Source organism: Helianthus annuus, chromosome 11 (genome assembly GCF_002127325.2).
Source record: "Helianthus annuus cultivar XRQ/B chromosome 11, HanXRQr2.0-SUNRISE, whole genome shotgun sequence".
NCBI lineage: Eukaryota > Viridiplantae > Streptophyta > Magnoliopsida > Asterales > Asteraceae > Helianthus > Helianthus annuus.
Genome location: NC_035443.2, coordinates 188,679,075 through 188,692,728, shown reverse-complemented (window position 1 = coordinate 188,692,728; position 13,654 = coordinate 188,679,075). Strand labels below are relative to the sequence as shown.

Sequence of the window (13,654 nt, the reverse complement as noted above, 5' to 3'; positions counted from 1 at the left end):
CGTTTTCGGAGGATCGATCATGAAACCAAATCCCTATTTATAATAAACACAATCACGAGTGCGGAATCCCCGTGACGATGCAAAACCAAACACATAATATCGAGACACGAAGTAACCAAAGATTCACAGTCTATTGATTAAACGGATGAGAACAACATCAAACATATCACACAGAAGTCCAAGTGTGGTTTATATAGGCAGCCTAGCCCAAACATGACAAAAAACATAAAGGGGCTGACGAAGAACCTTGGTCGACGAAAGACCAGGTTCTTCGTCACTGTAGCGACGAAACATAGTGTGATGAATAAAGAGGTTTTTCGTCACACACATGTACGACGAAAGATGTCTTTCGTCGAGGGGCTGCAAAATGGAACAGCTGCAAACTATCAGAACTATGTAATAAACACACACATAGACATAAACTACACACCATATGCAATATGCATCAGTTTCAACATACATAACAAAGAGACAACTGTCGGACCAAAGTTAGGTAGGAGGATATCCGACTTGGTCCACTGGCGGAACATACAGACACGATAAATAAAAGACCGTAAAATAATAACGCTACTAAAGAACAAGTTACAGACACCAAAATATGCACCAACACTCAACACTACCAATACTAATCTCAAACCTTTAACCAATCCCCCATTCCATCCTCCTACTCCAAGTTAGCTGAAGACAAATTTGCACTGTTTGTTGGTTTTATTAACAACTACATTGTATTCATGGCTGTAGTCTGATCCCAGCCAACGTGATCACTAACGAGCTTGAACAGATTCATCTTGAACAGATTCATCCAGATGATGTAGAGAAGATGGGCATAGCTTGGAAAGTGTTAATGGCGGTGTTTAGGGCTAAGACTTCACATGGAGAAAGGGAGATGTGCTTGGGGGATAACAAGTGATATGAAGGTGGGATTTGATAAGCCAAATCTAAGATGTTTTAATTGCCAAGAGAAGGGACACATCACTCTAGAAATCGACGTTTGGTTTAGAAGAGTAGAAATCCGAATGACATCTCTATTGGGAAGTTACTGCTAGTGGGGAGTGTTCCTCTGAGAATCCTTGTATCTGATGGTTCGAGTCTATGGGAATCAGTTGGGATTGAGGATGCAAAGAAGCGCTCTTTTGAGACAAGGTTGAAGCCATCTAGGACATCAATGGGCCCTTCTGTTAACTATTGATGATTGGGTTAGCTGCAACTGGGTTGATTGGGGATACTTGGTTTGAAGTTTGGTTTGTAATTGGGATCTGACTTGGAAGACTTTTTATAACAACCCTCGAAAACGCCCTAAAACGCTTCATAAGCACAAAACCGAACCCGTGTAACTTTAATTTTAATTAAAAAATTAAAATTCAAAATTTTATTACCTGTTGCGGGCCGCGACAGACTTAGGAAGGGTCGGTCGCGGGGCGCGACACCCCTTTTCTTGCCGGTTACTTCTTGTGACACGTGTCATGTCACGTGTCGAGCCTAGGTCCCAACGAGGCAACCCTAGCCGTAGCTAGGGTGCCCTCGCGGGGCGCGAAATGGTGGGGTAAGGGCGGTCGCGGGGCGCGACAGACTCCGATTTCACCTATAAATTGAGTAGTCTCTGCATTTTCAAATCTCGTTCAATTCTCTTTCTCTCTCAACATATATAGCAGGAAAATTATAGCTAAAATACCCCCTAAATCACCAAGCTCTGCCCCGTTGTAAGTATGTTAACCCCCGATCACTAATTCGATACCCTGTCCGATTGATCTGGAACCCAGCAACTAATGTCAAAGCGCTGCCTGTTTAGGGCTATGCTTTGTAAACTAAGTTGGGGTTCTATCTCGTGATGTATTGATAAGTTGAATTTGGGTTATTATACTAACACGCGTTGTATGTTTTTCATAGGAACTCAAGAAAATAATCAGAAAATATCACCAGAAAGCCTGTAGAAAAACCTAAGTTTACAATGTGAGTCATTCTCTCTTTGTACCAAATTACTTTACAAAACCTCAAACGTTTTTCAGTTATACTTATAGGGATTAAGTCTTTGTAATCTATAATTATTGCCAGTAGTTGGGGTTTTGTATACATTACTAGTCCACAGTCACCAAGGGTGCGACAAGAACCGTTACTGTTGGGTGACAAGACCCAAAGTAATATGACCACGAGCACAGGGGAGTGTCCCCAGTCGCATACTGTGTTGAATAATTGATAGAAATATACACTGTAATTCCCCTTAATACTGTAAAATTATAACAATGTATCTTTTTATAAAAATGGAGTGAGCTCGCCAGTATTTCTTGCTGATAAAATATTTTTAAAACGCGTTTCAGGTAACTTGATGTGAAGCTATTAGAAGCCAGCTATGGAGCACTGAAGGCTTAAATAAAGTGGCTATAAATTACCTGAATAAAAGAAGAAGTTATATTTTCAGCAAACTAGGGTTTATCCTTATAAAGATATTATAAATGAAATATGGGTTTTATCCTATTTATTTAATACAAAAAGTTTGGTGTTTTGCAAACTCTGAATTTATTTCCTAACTACGATCCTGATGTTTCATTTCCGCTGCCAAATTAATAAACACCGATACCACTGGCTCGAGTTCACGGCGCCCGCTCCCAGGGTAGGGTCGGGGGCTGCGACACTTTTGTTACTGTATGTGTTTAATGTTTACGGATTACTAAAGATATGGATTGTTGTGTGCTTGTTGGCGGACTTGGTGTTTATCGCAAGGCCTTAAGTGTGAGATTGTTGGGTATGAAGTCCTTGGGATAGTTGTTTGCTATTGGGCTTGTTCTATTAGAGTTTTACGAGGCCTGTATGGTTATCTTATTTCCTAAGTTGTAAACTCCAGTCAGTCTTTGTATATATCATGTCTATGTAATTGTAAACGTTGTCAGAGCTTAATAACATATCCCTAGTTGCAATCCCTGTACGTAGGTTCTTCACTAGAACCGAACCACATAAAATTCTCGTGTTCATATGTCGTGCTTTATATTTTGTCGTCTATTATTTCGTGTTCGTTGTGCTGGGCCACTTAAACCTAACAAAATTAACTCGTGCCAAACATTGCTCTCTATTTATGAGAAGCTTATAATAGTTACTTTACATTTCTAAAATCAAAAAACCAATATAATATTTACAAAATTACAATAAAATAATCCTCAACTAGTGAATAAGATTAAATACTCAAACAATGACTCATAATTTTTTTTTCAAACACAAGTTGATTTTGTCCAAAAGTAACCACAATATTGGCGGAGACTTTTGGAACCAATTAGCAACACTTACTACCACAAAGAAACAAACACAAAGACAATTATTGAAGAACATGACAACGAAATTTGAAAAACACACAATCATTTGTTGTCAACATGAGTGTGAGTGACATCTCCAACCGATGCTGGCTTAGGGGTGGTTCCGGCTTCTTTAACAGTCTCGGTGTTTGACTTCTTGGCGCGGAGATCAACATCTTGGATAGATGGAGCTTTGTTCTGTTCTTCTATGGAGCGCTGGAACGACACCGGTTTAGGACGGGTATTGTTGTTGGAGGTGGATGTATTAGAGCCAGGCCTCAACGTGGCTGAGAAGGATGGAGGTCCACCAGTACTAGACATTGTAAAAGATGTGTTGAATGTGATTTGATTTCAAAGTGGCATGTTTATTGGAGGAACACAAGCACAATTACATGATATATACATGATGACCGGTCCACACGTTCCTTCCTATGTTGTTACATGTAAGTTACATACACATTTACCTAATGTGGAGTTGTGGCCCCACGCGTTCTTACATTATCACATGGAAATTTCAGTCTTTTTATAAGGTTTTAGTGGTTATTTGTAAATTCCCAAGGTTTTGTTATCATATATAGTTTAAAAAAAAGGTTTGTATGAATTATGATTGGATTAAAATTGTTTTGCATCACATTTAAAAACCTAATATTGATTTATAAGAATAAAAAATTCTTTTTTGAGAAACAATGAGAATAAATATGGCAAGCACATTTCAAGACCGAGTGTAATGGAATAACATCCAATTTTACATGGGACGATTCTATTGGTTGTTACATGAGGTCCATACAAATATTCACCTATTTCAAGCACGTGCTTTACACACCACTCATGTCCGAGAGCTTAACGCCCCCATAACGACCCATTGGAACGGTGTTTAGGCCCCATGGTTGATGTGGTCATGGGCGCCACACCACTACACAGAGCCTAATACGTTTTTTTTTTATTTTTGAAATTCTTTGATTATTTATAGAGTTAATTGTATGGATAGTTAATTTGGGAGGGTTAGATTACATTTTTGGTTCAAGTGTTTTGAAATTACTATCTTTAGTCCAATTAAACACTCTGTTCACTTGGTACCATTTTATTCTTTTCGCTAGCTAGCCAGCACTAAAAATGTTGATAAGTTTTCTGAGTATTTTGCTAGATCCACCACTATTGAAGGTCGAATCTATAGTGAAGGTTGTCGTCGATCGACCCAAAACAAATTGATTGGGACTAGCACCTAGTGGTGGCTGCTACGTGGAGAAAGGGGTTGCGACATGAAGAGGGGGTGTCAAAAGTATGGAACGGGTGTCAAAAGTATGGAACCGGTCTACGTAGTAGGGTTGGGAAGAAGAAAAAGGGTGATGATTGGGAATTTAATTGTTTTCTTTTGGCCATTAATTAGTTTTTTAATTCATAAGAATATAATAGCCGATTGAGTAAAATGTCATTTTCATCCAAAATGTTTTGTCACTTTTATGTGTTTCACTCTACAAAAAACTTGGCCGTTTCTTTTAAAAATAATTCATCTATTAAACATCTAAAATACCCTTAAAACATAGCTCATTATAGCCACTAAATCTTAGCAAATTAAGAATTGGAAGACACGGATTAGTGTCTACTGTCTAGCAATTGTTTTCTTGGGTGTTTAGTCAACAACCTTTACATTTAAATCTTTCATATTTTTTATATTCCCATGAAACTGGACAGTTTTTTTCAAGTCAAAACAAATATGATCCTCAACTAGTAAGGCTAGACGGTATGGGGACTGTCCCCCACCAGTTCAGGTCTTCATGGCAGATGATGAAGCGTCGTTCCACATGCAGGACGAAGACTAGTAGCTTTTTTTTAATATTTTTTTAATGCTTAGGGTTTTTTTTAATTTGTTAGGATTTTTTTTAAGTTTATGTAATGTTGTTTAATATTAATGAAAATATTTTCTAATTTTATTTGTTAAATGTTAAAAAAAAAGTGAAAGATTTAAAAAAAATAATAAAGTGGTGGGGTAGGATCATCCTCTCATTTTCACTAGTTTTGTGGGATGGATCATCCTCCCAAAAATGGTGATGTGACGCCTAGATGACAGCCATGTAGTCTAAATAAGATCGATAAGATAAAAAAGACTCAATTAGTTACTTATAATAAATTTTCAAACACAAGTTCATTATCTCAAAAAAGTCGACCCAATAAAGGCGGAGACTTAAAAAAAGGTACAGACAAATTTACCAAAATCAAAAGCACAAGATTAACAACACTTACTACCTTAAACATAAACAAAAACAAAAACAAAGAAACACAACCACATTTATTAAAAATCTTGACTATAAAATTTGAAAAACGCTCAATCATTTGTTGTCAACATGAGTGTGAGTAGCATCTCCAAACGATGCTGGCTTTGGGGTGGTTCCGGCCTCTTTAACGGTCTCGGTGTTTGAGTTTTTGGCGCGGCGATCGACATCTTGAATGGATGGAGCTTTGTTTTGTTCTTCGATGGAGCGCTGGAACGACACCGGTTTAGTTCGGGTATTGTTGTTGGAGGTGGATGTATTAGAGCCAGGCCTCCATGTGGCTGAGAAGGATGGAGGTCCACCAGTACTAGACATTGTTAAAGATGTGTTGAGTGTGATTTCAAAGTGTTGATATGATTATTGTGAAGATATGTTGTGCACATCTATCTACATCCACATATCTACATAACATATATATATACACACATGATGACCCGGCACACACCTTCCTACGTCCTTCCTGGATTGTTACATGAAATTTCTTAATAATTTAAAATTTAATTTAACAATAGTTTATATATCATTATTTTTATTTTATATATAATAATTATAAAATATTTTTTATGATACAGTGTGAAATGGGTTTCACAATACATCTACCTAATATGATAATATGAGTATATGACCCACACGTTCTTACAACATCACATGGAAACTTCAGTCTTTTAAACATGTTTATCTTTGTATTTTTTTTTTTTAGTATTTAGACTTTTTTTGGAGAAAAAATAACGTATTATTTTTTTAGTATTTAGAGTTTTTTTTTTTTTTTTGTTTGAAAAATTAACGAAGCGCTATAATTTGTGAAATATAAAAATTACTGATAAAAACCAAAGACAAAATAGATAAACTGAATTCCCTTATTCATTCTTTTCAATATTACAATATATAGAGATGAACATAACTATAAACCCAAAAGCCCATAAGTAATTGGCTGGGCCTAAAATGTCTGGTTTATAACACCCCTCCTCAGACATTTAGAATTATACACAGTTTAACAACATACTTCAGAATGATGTTAAGTAGGTACTTCAGGACCTGAATAAACAAACTGATACTACTGGATCAGCTATGCTGCCTCATTAAAAACCTTACTAAGAAAATCCAGTGGGACAAAACTTAGTTAAAGGAAAAAGAGTACAGCGTGTATAATTCTCCCCCTGAATTCAACAAAAATCTTTCAATCTACAAAAACCGATCTTGTGTGATAACTGCTCGAAACTGCTTCTAGGTAACGATTTTGTGAACAGGTCTGCAAGATTTTCACTTGACTTGATCTGACGAACATTGACTTCCCCTTCTTTCTGCAAGTCATATGTTGAGAAGAACTTTGGTGAGATGTGCTTTGTTCGATCACCCTTGATGTAACCTTCTCTGATCTGAGCTATGCAAACAGCATTGTCTTCATAAATAATTCTCGGCTCCTTCTTGATCTGTTCTAATCTGCATGCTTTTTGTATGTGATTAATCATTGATCTCAACCACACACATTCTCGACCAGCATCATATAGTGCTATCAATTCAGCATGATTTGATGATGTTGTTGTAAGTGTTTGCTTAGTTGACTTCCAAGAAATTGTTATGCCACCGTATGTGAATACATAAACTGTCTAAGATTTTGCTTTGTGAGGATCTAATAGATATCCGGCATCAGCATACCCAACAAGCTGGGACTTTTGATCTTTCTGATAGAAAAGACCTAAGTCTTGTGTCCCACAAATATACCGGAATATATGTTTCACACCATTCCAGTGTCTACGTGTTGGATTCGAACTGTATCTCGCTAGTGGATGAACTGCAAATGCAATTTCAGGTCTTGTGTTATTCGCGAGATACATAAGGGCACCGATCGCGCTTAAGTACGGTACTTCCGGACCAAGTACTTCTTCGCCTTTTTCTTGAGGGCGATAAGGATCCTTGTGTGGATCTAGCGGTCGGACAACCATAGGTACGCTAACCGGATGTGCTTTGTCCATATTGAAACGTACTAACATCTTCTGGATGTAGTTTGATAGATGGACAAATGTGCCATTGCACAGATACTCAAATTGTAGTCTGATGCATAATTTAGTCATACCAAAATCTTTCATTTCGAATTCCTTCTTTAACAACTAAGCAGCTTCCTCTATCTCTTCAGGAGATCCGATGATGTTGATATCATCAACATAGACTGCTATTATAGTGAAATTTGAGACTGATCTTTCTATAAAGACACATGGACTGATTACATCAGACTTGTATCCTTCCTTTTCGAGATATTCACTAAGTCGATTGTACCACATACGACCAGATTGTTTGAGACCATATAAAGATCTCTGGAGCTTTATAGAACACATTTCTCGAGGTGTTAATTTTAATGCTTCAGGCAATTTTAATCCTTTAGGGATTTTCATGTAGATGTCATTTTCAAGTGTCCCGTATAAGTATGCGGTGACGACATCCATTAGTCTCATATGAAGTCCTTCTTAGATTGTGAGGCCGATTAGGAACCTAAGGTTTATCGCATCCACTACAGGGGAATACGTTTCCTCATAATCAACTCCTGGGATTTGGGAAAACCCTTATGCTACAAGTCGAGCCTTATATCGTACAATCTTATTCTTTTCATTTCTCTTTATTGCAAACACCCATTTATAACCTACTGGTATGACGTCTATGGGCGTTCGGACTACAGGTCCGAAAACATGTCGCTTTTCAAGCGAATTTAATTCGGCATTTATGGCTTCTTGCCATCTTGGCCAATCATTTCTGTGCATGCACTCTTCTAAAGTTTTAGGTACGTAATCATTTTCATTGATTACATCCGTTGCTATAGCATATGCGAACATATCATCAACACATGTTTTATTCTGGTTCCATATTATACTATCTTGTACATAATTAATAGAGATCTCATATTCGTTCGGTACCGGTGTTTCTTCTGAAACTTCATTTTCCTCTGGATTCATAGTTGTCTCTTCTGGGACATTTACCTCTACTGGGGTTTCATTTATAATCTTTTGTGAGTTTTCACCAACTGCGTTACTTTGCTCTTTTCGTTTCCGTGGGTTTTTGTCTTTGGAACCGATTGGTCTCCCACGCTTTCATTGTATAGTAATCACTTCTGGGATTACTTCAATTCGAGCAGGTGCATTTGATGCTCGTACATGTGACTTTGTCACTCTATTCGTGTCTGTGAATGCATCTAGTAATTCTTCGCTATTCTTTGCAAATGTATGATCTTTTGGACTTCATGTTCACATTGACCACTTCGGGGGTCGAGATTTGATAGCGATGATGCATTCCATGTTATTTCTTGTGTTACCAGTCTTTCTTTGTCCTTATCTCCCCCTAAGACTGTGTAACATCCTGTTTTGTGAACCAATAAAATTATATTTAAAATTTATAATTTATATATTGTTGAACGACTAAGTAACGAGTAAAATGGTTAGTTGAAATATGAGACATCTGTACAAGCCCTGGCTATTATAAGAGACTGTTTAATATTAATAATTAAATATATTATTTTATTTACCTTACTCCGTTTTTAATGAAACTTAGGTTCAAACGTAGATAAAAATATGCTCGTTCTAATGACATATTCGTCGTTTTATAAAACGTCATATTTTAAAAGTTATACAAGAAAAACGTGTGAAGCAGCTGAATTAATATAACTAAGCTAGCTAGCTAGCACGTCAAGCTAGCTAGCAAGCACGTTAATGTCAGAAAGGAATTGAGGTGCCTGCTTGCTTCACATATATATATATAGGAGTTAAATTATAGGATTTTAGATACACCAAAATTTTAACGGGAACGCTCTAGTATTGAGAATCCCGCGTATACGATACCCCGTTGGGTGTTGTTAGTAGTCGTTTTTGGAGCACGAGTAGGAGCAGGTGTAGGGAAACTCTACATCAACGTGCCGTAGATAGTCTTGAGGTATACTCTCGTTTAAGTTTATGTTTAGTTATTTATTATTTATTTTTAGTAGTTAATATTAGTTTTATTATTAGTAATAATATATTAGTGGTAGTAGTGTTAGTATTATTTTTAGGTACTAGGGTTATTGTCAGGGGCGGGTATTGGGTAACCTAGCCTTAGTTAGGCATGGACTGATCAACCATGCTTAAACTGTCACACCCCAACCGATGGCGGAAACATCGGGATGAGACGAAGTGTGTAGATTGCTCAAAACGTCATAACACTATGTGACAATAATTAATTTAAATTCAAATTTCATTTCAAAACTAAATGTCATACATAATTTAAAAGGAAATAACAACTTTGTTTCATAACTTAACATAACAAACAAAATGATAGATTTATCTAGGTGTGTATCTAGTCCACCCTAAACTTGTTTCATGAATCATCCATACTTCAATAATCAACCTGCAACATGTATTAAAATAGAGTTTCAATGCAAAAGCAAAGAGCGAGTATACAAGTTTGTTTACATAGCATAATAGAATAAAAACTCATATCCAACATGAACATAACAAAATAGTTTCAACGTGCTAGTTTACGTAGTCCAAGTGATAGCCCAAGTTTCCCAATGCGTTTAAAGTACCTAACCCAAAGTTTAACGGGAGGTTGTTATGTCTCCTCCTAACAATACCCCAAAGACTAACGGGGAGGTGTATTACTCCTATAGCGCTACTATTGTTAAGGCGGAACTACACACAAGAATTAAACGTTCACATTGCACAAAAAGTCTCAAGATTCACAAGTTTCATGTTTCATGTTTAAATGGATAGAGTAAGTTTCAAATAAGTTTCAAGTGTCGTGTGCGTTTAATATAGAATACATGTTGCACCCAAAGTGTTAAAAGCATAAATGGGTTCGAGTATACTCACGGTTTACAAGTGGTGACTTGAAGTTCCGAGAGCAAGTTTGTAGATGAGTTAGTTTGGAGCACCTTGTCCTTCTACACAAGGAAACGTAGGTGTGTGAGTTTGGCGTATACGGAAGATTATAGATTCGGAGTTTTTAAAATATAAAGAAAGTAACATAGGTGAAAATAATCGTCTTGTACACATAACTCTTGTTCTTGACACTATTGAAACTCAAAAGAGTTGGTATGATTTCATGGATTCTAAGATCCATTAGAGTCGTAACAAGGGCATGGTCATAGATGATGTAACGTCCACTTAACAAATAACTATTAAGTCATCAGCAAGTCTTAGTTACCTAGATGTATACGTATAGAATAACTTAGATATTATATAGTTTTACAAGTCTTAAGATTCAAGCATGAGGTAGGAGATTAATGTCTCCATTTAGGTACCTCTTTGTGTCATAGAATACATACATGAGGTAGGAAGAACAAGCTTCCATTTAGGCACCTCTATTGTTCACCACTACACTTGTTGTTATAAACGACAAGAAGGGTCATGAACATACAAGTATCAAGGTATTAACAACAACTAATCTATAGTAAAACATCAAGTAATGAGTGGATTCTTATGAAGGATAGCCCAAGCTAATCCAACCATCACACATACATCAAGCTTCACACTTGAACACTACTTGTGGGTAAAACCCTAATTAAAACAGAAGGTTTATGAGGTTTTAACCTCTGATTTAGATGTCTCAACCATGTTTTTAAGCTTAACCAACCATGAGAGGGGTTGTAAGCATTAGGACATTGGTTTGAGATGTGTTTCACACAAGTTAGATGAAGTTTGCATAAGTTTGAAACAAAACAGAAAGTTTTAGTCCATTTTAGGGCAAATCCAAGCCTGATTATTCCAAGGAAAAACCAAGGATTCAAACCCAAGGAAATAGCAAAGCAATAGGAAGAAGAACCAAGTGATTTGGTTGAGAAATGAGCAAGTTACACTCACTTTAGTAAAGCTTCACGAATCTGTCCAAAACTCAGATTCTCAGCTGATTAGAGAGCAATTTAGTGAAGATTTAGGAGTTGTGAAAGTGTAAAATGGGTTGGAGAAGGTGAGTATTTATAATGGAAGAGATTAGAGGTGATTGGAGGTGATTAGAGGTGGATTAAAGGTGATTGGGTGAGGTTGGAGAGTTGGATTTCGTGCAAAATTTGAAAGAAAACACAATCTGCCGAAAACAGGGGCTCGCGTAGCGCGAGCATCAAGCCCCATACCCGTCGCGCTACGCGACGGGGTCCAATTTTCTGGATTAAGTTTGAAAAATGACAATTTGGCCCCTGTAGTTCATAGTTTTAGGGGATGTTCTTGTCATATAAGCATTGTTTAAGGGCAAGACAAGTATGATTATCATAAACCAAGTATAATTGAGTGCATGAATGTCGAAATTAAGTATCGTTCTCGTTCAAAACACGTTCAATGCATAAGTTTAGTTTAATTACAAGTTTCGCACATAGTTTCCAAGAATAACAATTAGACATTGATTGATTCACGAAGTCGAACATACGAGCATGCATAGAGTGTGTATAACATAAATGTAACAAAATACAAGCTTCATTAATGATCCAAGTCTCAGTTTGATAATGATTACAAAGAAAGGAACGATTACAAGAATACAAAGTTTCCAAAAATAGAAATCCAAGCAATGGTTTCTAAATAGGGAAATTATGAAAACGCAGGGCGTTACAGTCTCCCCTCCTTTAGGAAATTTCGTCCCGAAATTTAGGAAGACGGAAGGTTTGAAAAAGTTTTGGTAATAAGGTCCAAAAAGGTCTTCAAAACACTGAATTTCTCATGGCACGTTTTACGAGAGTTTGGTAACATGGTGAAAACACTTATATATAGGAAGTACCAGCGGCGTATCCACCATCTTTTGACCATGTGACGTCCGTTTCGTATCCGGTGTCATGTTACGTTCCGTGTCTTACCATACACAATAGTACACTCTATGGTTCTCATACGACTATCACTATAATCCCGTGTGCACCCGCGATTACATTGATCGTCACATGATCCGCATAACTTGTACTAGTTGTGTATGAATTAAGGTATAAATAAATTCGAAAAAATAAGATTGTGTGCATAGAGGCATAGCATATAAGCATGCTTGTGTTCCAAATAGTATGACAACGTAAGCGAATCTCTCGGGTTTCGCCCGCGTATAGTGCGAAAGTATAAATTTTGTGTAAAAAGCGTGAGTCTAGGATAAGTTTAAATACGAACACGCACGAGAGCATAAACACAAAACGCACGCCAGGAGTATGAGTAAAAATATGAGTATATATATATGTGAGTACAATCTTGAGCATAAACGAATGAGCGTGAGCATAAACGTAAATCGTATAAATGAGAGTATATGTATAAGTATGAGTCTATCATAAATCGTATAAATGCGAGTATAACTATGAATTTACGTATAAACATAATTGTATTGGTATGAGGAAAATATATGGATGTGAATATAAGTTTAAGCATAGTTGTATAGGTACAGGTACAAGTAGGGTATATATGAGTATAAACACGAATATGAATATTAGTGTAGACGTAATTGCATAAATGTGAGTGTAAGTATAATCGTATTAATATGAATATAAACGTGGACATAAGTATATTGTAAATGTATAATTTGGGAACACGAGTATAATATAAAACGTAGGAATATAGATATGATTATGAAAATTAAATGTGTAAATATAAATATAGGTGTAGACATAAGATGTAGAATTACGAATATGGATATGAGTGTAATACGTAATGATTTTGTTTATGATATGAATCGTAATATACGAATTTAAACATGAAAGAAAGGCCAAGAAATTTTGAGTATGAAGGTAAAAATGAGGATATAAGTGTAATTGTCACGAGATATAAACCTAAGCACATAAAATGATATACATATTTAGTTGTTTTGAGCAAAGCGTGACGTTTAATTAAAATCAAAATAGATTGAGTTGACATGATATATAGAATCTAGTTCATAAATGTAAAGAGAGCATAAAATATTTATTAGTTACGCGTGTTATACTTTGTGAAAGAAAGGGATTGCTACTCTTGCTTTAAAAAGGATTTACATTCGTTGAAGATGGTTGGTTCTTATGAAGTTTCCTTGCCCACACATTTTAAATTGACGTATTGAATAATGGTTGAGAAGGTTCTAGAAGTAAATAAGTTTGCATTGTTTTAAATTGTCTTGCACTAGAGGAGAAATTCGAAGTTTAGAGATTTTTGTGAC

At 36.2% G+C, this 13,654-nt stretch overlaps 1 pseudogene; it reads right to left on the bottom strand.

Moving 5' to 3' along the window:
* Positions 1–5,395: 5,395 nt before the first annotated feature.
* Positions 5,396–5,908, bottom strand: LOC110891483 (annotated as a pseudogene).
* Positions 5,909–13,654: the final 7,746 nt, after the last annotated feature.